The 6000-nt window shown below is 42.7% G+C and overlaps 1 long non-coding RNA gene across 1 annotated transcript in view; it reads right to left on the bottom strand.

Annotated features, from left to right (window-relative positions):
• LOC138574907 (uncharacterized) overlaps window positions 1-4805 on the bottom strand; it is a 200474-nt gene extending 195669 nt beyond the window's left edge. The window contains exon 1 of the long non-coding RNA XR_011303943.1: window positions 3856-4805. This is a non-coding gene — a long non-coding RNA (uncharacterized lncRNA). The remainder of the gene's footprint in view (window positions 1-3855) is intronic.
• Between the last annotated feature and the right edge of the window lie 1195 nt (window positions 4806-6000).

Consider the following 6000-nt stretch of genomic DNA (forward strand, 5'->3'; position numbering starts at 1 on the left):
AAGAGGAGAAAAGGAAAGTATTGACAAGTTTCCAGAACTTAAGAAGATCTGACTCAAGTCTGAGGGGGGAGGCCGTTCCAGAGGGAGGAGCCAACCGAGGAAACAGGATCCACCTCCCACTCTCTGCTTACAGAATCATTTGATCTGCAGAGAGTTGGAGCCAGAAGACCGAAGGACTCTGGCCGGGAGGTATTTAGGGAGGCAAAGCTGGATGTAAAGAGGTCCCAAGCCTCAGACAGCCTTGTGGATGATGCAAAGGATCTTGAATTTATGGTTGGAAAGATGCGTTCCCTGGACTTGAGGCCAAGGGTAAGTCTTACAGTCGTATTCTGGATTAGTTGAAGGGGGCGAACGGTGGAAAGAGGCAGGTTGAGGAAGAGGCTGTTGCAGTAGTCCAGCCTAGAGATAACAAGGGCTCTGGAGACGTTGAGTTTCTGGGGGAAGGAGAGGAATGGTAGAATGCCCCTGAGGAGATACAACTGGAAATTTGACTTTTTGGCAAGGTCCATGAGGTGAGGAGAGAAAGAGAGTGAGAGGAGTCAAAGATGATCACAAGGTTTTTTGCCTCACATGTTGGTGAGGGCAGAGGACCCAGGGAGACTGGCCATAGAGAGGAGGGGAAACAAGGAGCAGGCATCCCGATGAGAAGGATCTCTGTCTTACTAGCATTCAAGCAGAGATAATTGGCAGTGCACCATGCCTGAATAGCAGTCAGGCATGAGGGAGGAGGAGGTAGTGGAGGGTAGCTTGAAAGAGCTGTGTGTTGTCTGCTTAACACTGGAAATAAGAGGATCAGGTGGGCCAGAGGAGGCAGGTAGTTGTTGAACAGCCATGGCGATAGAATAAAGCCCTGAGGCACGTTGCATATAGAGAGTGAGGTGGAGGAGAGAAAAGTATCCATTTGCACTTGGGTTGGTCTATTTGAGAGGAGGGAGGTCAGCCACGCCAGTGACCTGTCCATGATGCCTACGGTATCATGGAGACAGTTTATGAGGATGGAGTGATTGACTGTATCAAATGCAGAAGAAAGATCAAGGAGGATCAGGACAGAGGGAGTATTAGAATCCAGGTTAGAGAGTAGGTCTTCACTGGTGTTCAGGAGAGCCGTTTCCATGCCTCTGACTGCCCTGAAACCAGACTGGTGGTTATGGAGGCAGCCGGGCATTTCGATGTGAAGTGTCAGTTGGGGGATGACCAACATCTCCATGAGACATAAAACCATTTAAACATCTTTGCCAAAAGGAGTCAAAATCAATAAATGCTAATGAATAAAACCATTTATTGAAATATCTAATTCAGTTTAATCGAAGACTAGGACAACTTAAAAACAGGTGCTTCAGAATTTCACCCTCCTGTGCAGTCACACAGAACATACAACAGGCTTTTTTCTTTTTCTAGTCTTTTATATCTTATCATAATTTCCTTTTTCTTCTTTAGGTTCCATCGAAACTGTAGGAATTTGCTTCTTACCCATCTTCTAGAATATATATAGTTAAATAGTGGGCCAGCCTTCCCAGTTTATTATGGTAATTGTGTAGAAGGTTCAATGAGGAATACCCATCTAACACTCCTACTGTTCTGATCCAGTCCCATTCTGATAGAAGATGTTTCGTATGGCCTGGTTGATTTAATAATTCCTCTGTCTTAGACCCAATCTCCTCTAAGAAGTTTATTTCAGACAAGGATTTAAATTAATCAATCTGCCTGGCCAATCCATATTGATGCTCTGTATTCATCATTTATTTCAAATCATAATACAGGGTGTTGTTAGTAGAATGCGCAATCTTCCCATATAGGTTTGAACAATTCCATAGCACTTTGCATCTTCGTGAACGGACTCCCAGTACATAGAGAATGGCTGATACCGGCAATGAGTTAGGCATTTTAAAAATTCTCTTCCATATCAAGGCCTCCAGTAATTCAACAAAATCTTGCATCCACATGTCAAATAATTCTGTGCTGTATATTATTTAGGTTTTATTTTTCCTTCATAGAATTTCAGTACAGGGAGAATGGAAAATGTAGCATATTTGGTAATTATCTTACAGACTTGACTGGCCAAACCAATTACTTTTATAGTTAGCCAGTCTCTAATATGACCCTTACTTGGTTTGTCAAAAACTGGAAACCTAGACATACAAAGTGATTGGCTATCTCCAGTTGTTCACCCCTGATCCACCATGAGTGATTCCTTTTGCTTTTTTTCATCGTACAATGCATCATCTTTGTTTTCTTTAGAATGTGTGCTTATATTGTTCCTCCCAGCATAAAGTACAAAAGTGTTAATCAACTTCTGCAGACCTTTAAGTCAAACATTAAAACATCATCTGCACAGGAGAGCCATGTGAGCTTTTGTTTGTAAAATGTAAGTGTTGAAAACATTTCCTTTTCCAATGTCTCTCCTAGGTCTGACAATTTAAGGTTAAATAATCAGGGGGCAAGAATGCACTTCTGCCTATCAACTGTGACTGCAGGAATTTTCCTCGTACTTAAGTCCCTTATTGTTTAGTCTAACCTGAACATCGGTATTGGAATATAGAGCTACAATGATTTGTTACAATCCCAATGGAATGCCCCACCCAGCAAGTTTAGACCAAAGCAGCCTTCTGTTAACCTTGTCGAAGGCTGCTGTAAGTTCTATTGTCACCACATATAATAATTCAATCTTTTTGGTCCAAGCTAACTTCTGGGCAGTCTTCAAAACAAAGCCATTAACGTTGGTACTGTGATTTTCTCTGAATCCCGTCTGCCATTTTTGAGGCCTAACAGTCTTGGACGCCCAGCTCTCTAGATGACGTAGGATTACAGCTGCAAAGATCTTATCATCAACCATCAAGTATGAGATTGGCCTTTAATTATTCTGGTCCCGACAGCCACCTTTTTTATATATCGGGATGACGTATGGTGTTTGCCAGTTTACCTGTGTCAATCACATGTCGGAATTACATTTTGAGTATGGTTGACCATAATACAGGGTTCTCTTTGAACACCGCATATGATAATCAATTGGGACAGGGGGCCCTGTATTTACTAATGACCCAAATCACCTCTAGAATTATCTCTTTATCCAAATCAGGTTGCCAATCACCCAGACCAAATTTACTTTCAGCAACTTGATCTACCCCAATTTGATTACCATATGAAAATACTGCCCCAACATGTTCAACCAATATTCTTCACTAATGGGTTTTATTTGTAGGTCTGCTTGGTAACGGCCATGGTCCTTCATGAGTTTCCGAAACAAGGCAGTATCTTTATTACCCAAGAACTCAAACATATACTCGGCATCTCCCTGCAAGAGGTTGGCTCGATGGCCTTTACACCAATTTCTATATTTTTGTTTAACTTAATGTATAATGGTCATACCTATGACGTTACCCACACCATAGGTGTTTTTAATTTCCCTTATCTTTGCCTTCATTCATCTTTTTTCCTGTTTGACCAGTGGGTCAAATTGATGTCCGACCATATCAACATACTGCCATTTGTCGGTTACGCACCGATCGACATGTGCTTCTACAAAATGATCAAAATGAGTATGTATGAATGTGTTTGGTTTCCAATCTAGGTTTGCTATGGACATGATGTTTGGGAGGCGATGATTAATGCATTCCATCCTGCCTCTATTCCATACAACCTGTTTTTTTCCGGGGTAACTAACAATCCTTTAGCTACTTCATTATTTTCTTCTTCTACGGATATTGCAAATTCCACAACTATCAATTTGTGATCACTCCAGTCATTCGGGACAGCTTGGAAAATAGTACATTTCTTAAACAAATAGTCATCTACATATATATAATCCAAGATAGATTGTGTCAGGCTGTGGGTTACCCTCCCGAACCTCCTCCTCACCTTGACCTTCTGAGGAGCTATCCTTGGGGTTTGTCAGTTTCTTCTTTATTGTCTTTCTTGTATCTGGGTCCTTCTTCTCCTTTTGTTTCTTATCCTTCTTTTTGTGTAAGTAGGGTCTGGCTCCCTCAGATGTCACCTTGACTGAATAGGTGCCAAATCTCAGAGAACTCTGAGGAGCCAAACCCCGAGTCCAGGGAAAAAGCCAGTCGCAACTAAAAACTCTGGTAGATGCAGTGGTAGTTCAATTCAGGGGGTCTTTGATGTTGTTGAGGTGAGCAGGTGGATTTATGCCTCCAAGAGTTAATTCTGTTTATGTGTAAGCAGATTCCACTCCACTGTATGCTGGGAGATGAAGTCCTTCTTTTGCATGAAAAATCAGCACAGAGTTCCCAAGCTCTACAAGAGCGCAAGTTCCTTCTGAAGAGGAATAGTGGCGACTGTGGCCGCAATACCCAGAATGATTCACCAGACTGCTGGATGGTACAGGTGAAGGATTTGCAGAGAAGGAAAAGGTAAGGAAAGTAGCAGAAAGAAAGGGACTGCTGTTCCACGAAGTGAGGCAGAAGGCTCGTGGCGATTGAAGAATGGCAGAGACAGCACAAGTCACAAAGGCAGTGTGAATACGAGGACGTGGAACAATCAAAGACAGGTAAGCAAATAAGAAAAGTAGAAGTCGCGGTAATAATCCAGGCGAAAGGTAGAAAGGTATAGGGCAGCAGAATTAGCAGAGCAGAGGAGGAACAAGGTAGAAAAGACGGCATATCCAGTACGCGGAAGGGCAACTGAAGAGGGAACTGAAATGCAGCGCTGCGAACAGGAATGGAGCGAAAGAAGGGCAAACGAAGTCCAAGGGAAATCCAAGGCGAGCAAAATACGTGGTAACTGTGAACAAACAGCAGTGCTGTCCAAGTAGGAGGACGGATACAACGCACTGTTCCAGGGGGAGTGGTGCAAAGATATACAAACAGCAGCCATGTTGGTTGAGGACTAGACCGCATCCTCCAATCCCTAAGGGAATTGATTAGTGTTTCCATACCTGCCACAGCTTCCAAAGGCAAAGCCTGACAGATTGCTGTGTACCTCTAACCCATGTGGTTTGCATTGGGATGTTCCCTTCAATCGCTCCATTCAAGCAGTATAAACCCAGTTCATTTCGAGTGCCATGCCACTTCTTTGCATGGATTCTCTTTCGTTTATAGCTACCGTCCTGGGTCCTTTCTCATTCATCCTCCAACTAAACAAAGGCAGAATTCAGGTCATCGCCGAGCAGGATTATCCCTTCTTTGATCGAGGAGAGCCAGTGAATAACAAAAAACGACATCCAGTATAGTACTTGATCCATGTTACTCTGTAACTGGTGCCAATAAATATTAACTAACAACACCTTTTGCTCTATTCCATTTATATAGGTTGTGATTTCTGCCGCTAAAATCCCTTTCTCAACTTGGTATTGATGATCGATCACCAAGCCGCCAACGGTTTTTATTAATATCATCAAACCACCCGAGCAACGACCTTGCAGTCCCTGTTCTGCTCGTTGGAAGACGATAGAGAATCCATCAAAGACAGGACAGCTCACTAACCAAGTCTCTTAGAGGAAAATCATAGAGTACCCTTTCAGTACTTTACCCAGTTCTTGGTCAGTAAGCAGATTGGTATCACCACACAAATCCATGACAACACTTTCATAACAGTACTACCCCCAAAGAGAATGATGACCCACCTCCCGATTTTTCATTCAATGTGTGTGATAGCCAGGTCCAGTCAACCAGGCTCGACTCCAGTGAACCATTTGGTCTCATCCACTGTATATCTCGAGAATTAGTGTTTCCCCTACTGATCGAGACAATCATTACTTTGGCATGCTGATCATTTTGGGGAACATCTTGCCTTTGATATGGGCTGTAGTGTTCTCTTTCAAATGGGGAAATCTTGTAGCCCAGTTGTCGTAAGGGTACACATTCCCTAATTATTAAATAGATTCTTTTGGAGCTAATATTCACGATAGAGACATCTGGACGATTTAGGTTGATTAAATCTACTCTATCGAGATCTTTTGTGGATATAGCCCTCAATGTGGGCATCACCGCTAGAAGATCTAGAATGCATGACCTATTCAACGCCATCCATCTATTTTCTAATAGC

This window comes from Ambystoma mexicanum, chromosome 1p (assembly GCF_040938575.1).
Source record: "Ambystoma mexicanum isolate Mex_15411 chromosome 1p, UKY_AmexF1_1, whole genome shotgun sequence".
In the NCBI taxonomy this organism is placed as follows: Eukaryota; Metazoa; Chordata; class Amphibia; order Caudata; family Ambystomatidae; genus Ambystoma; species Ambystoma mexicanum.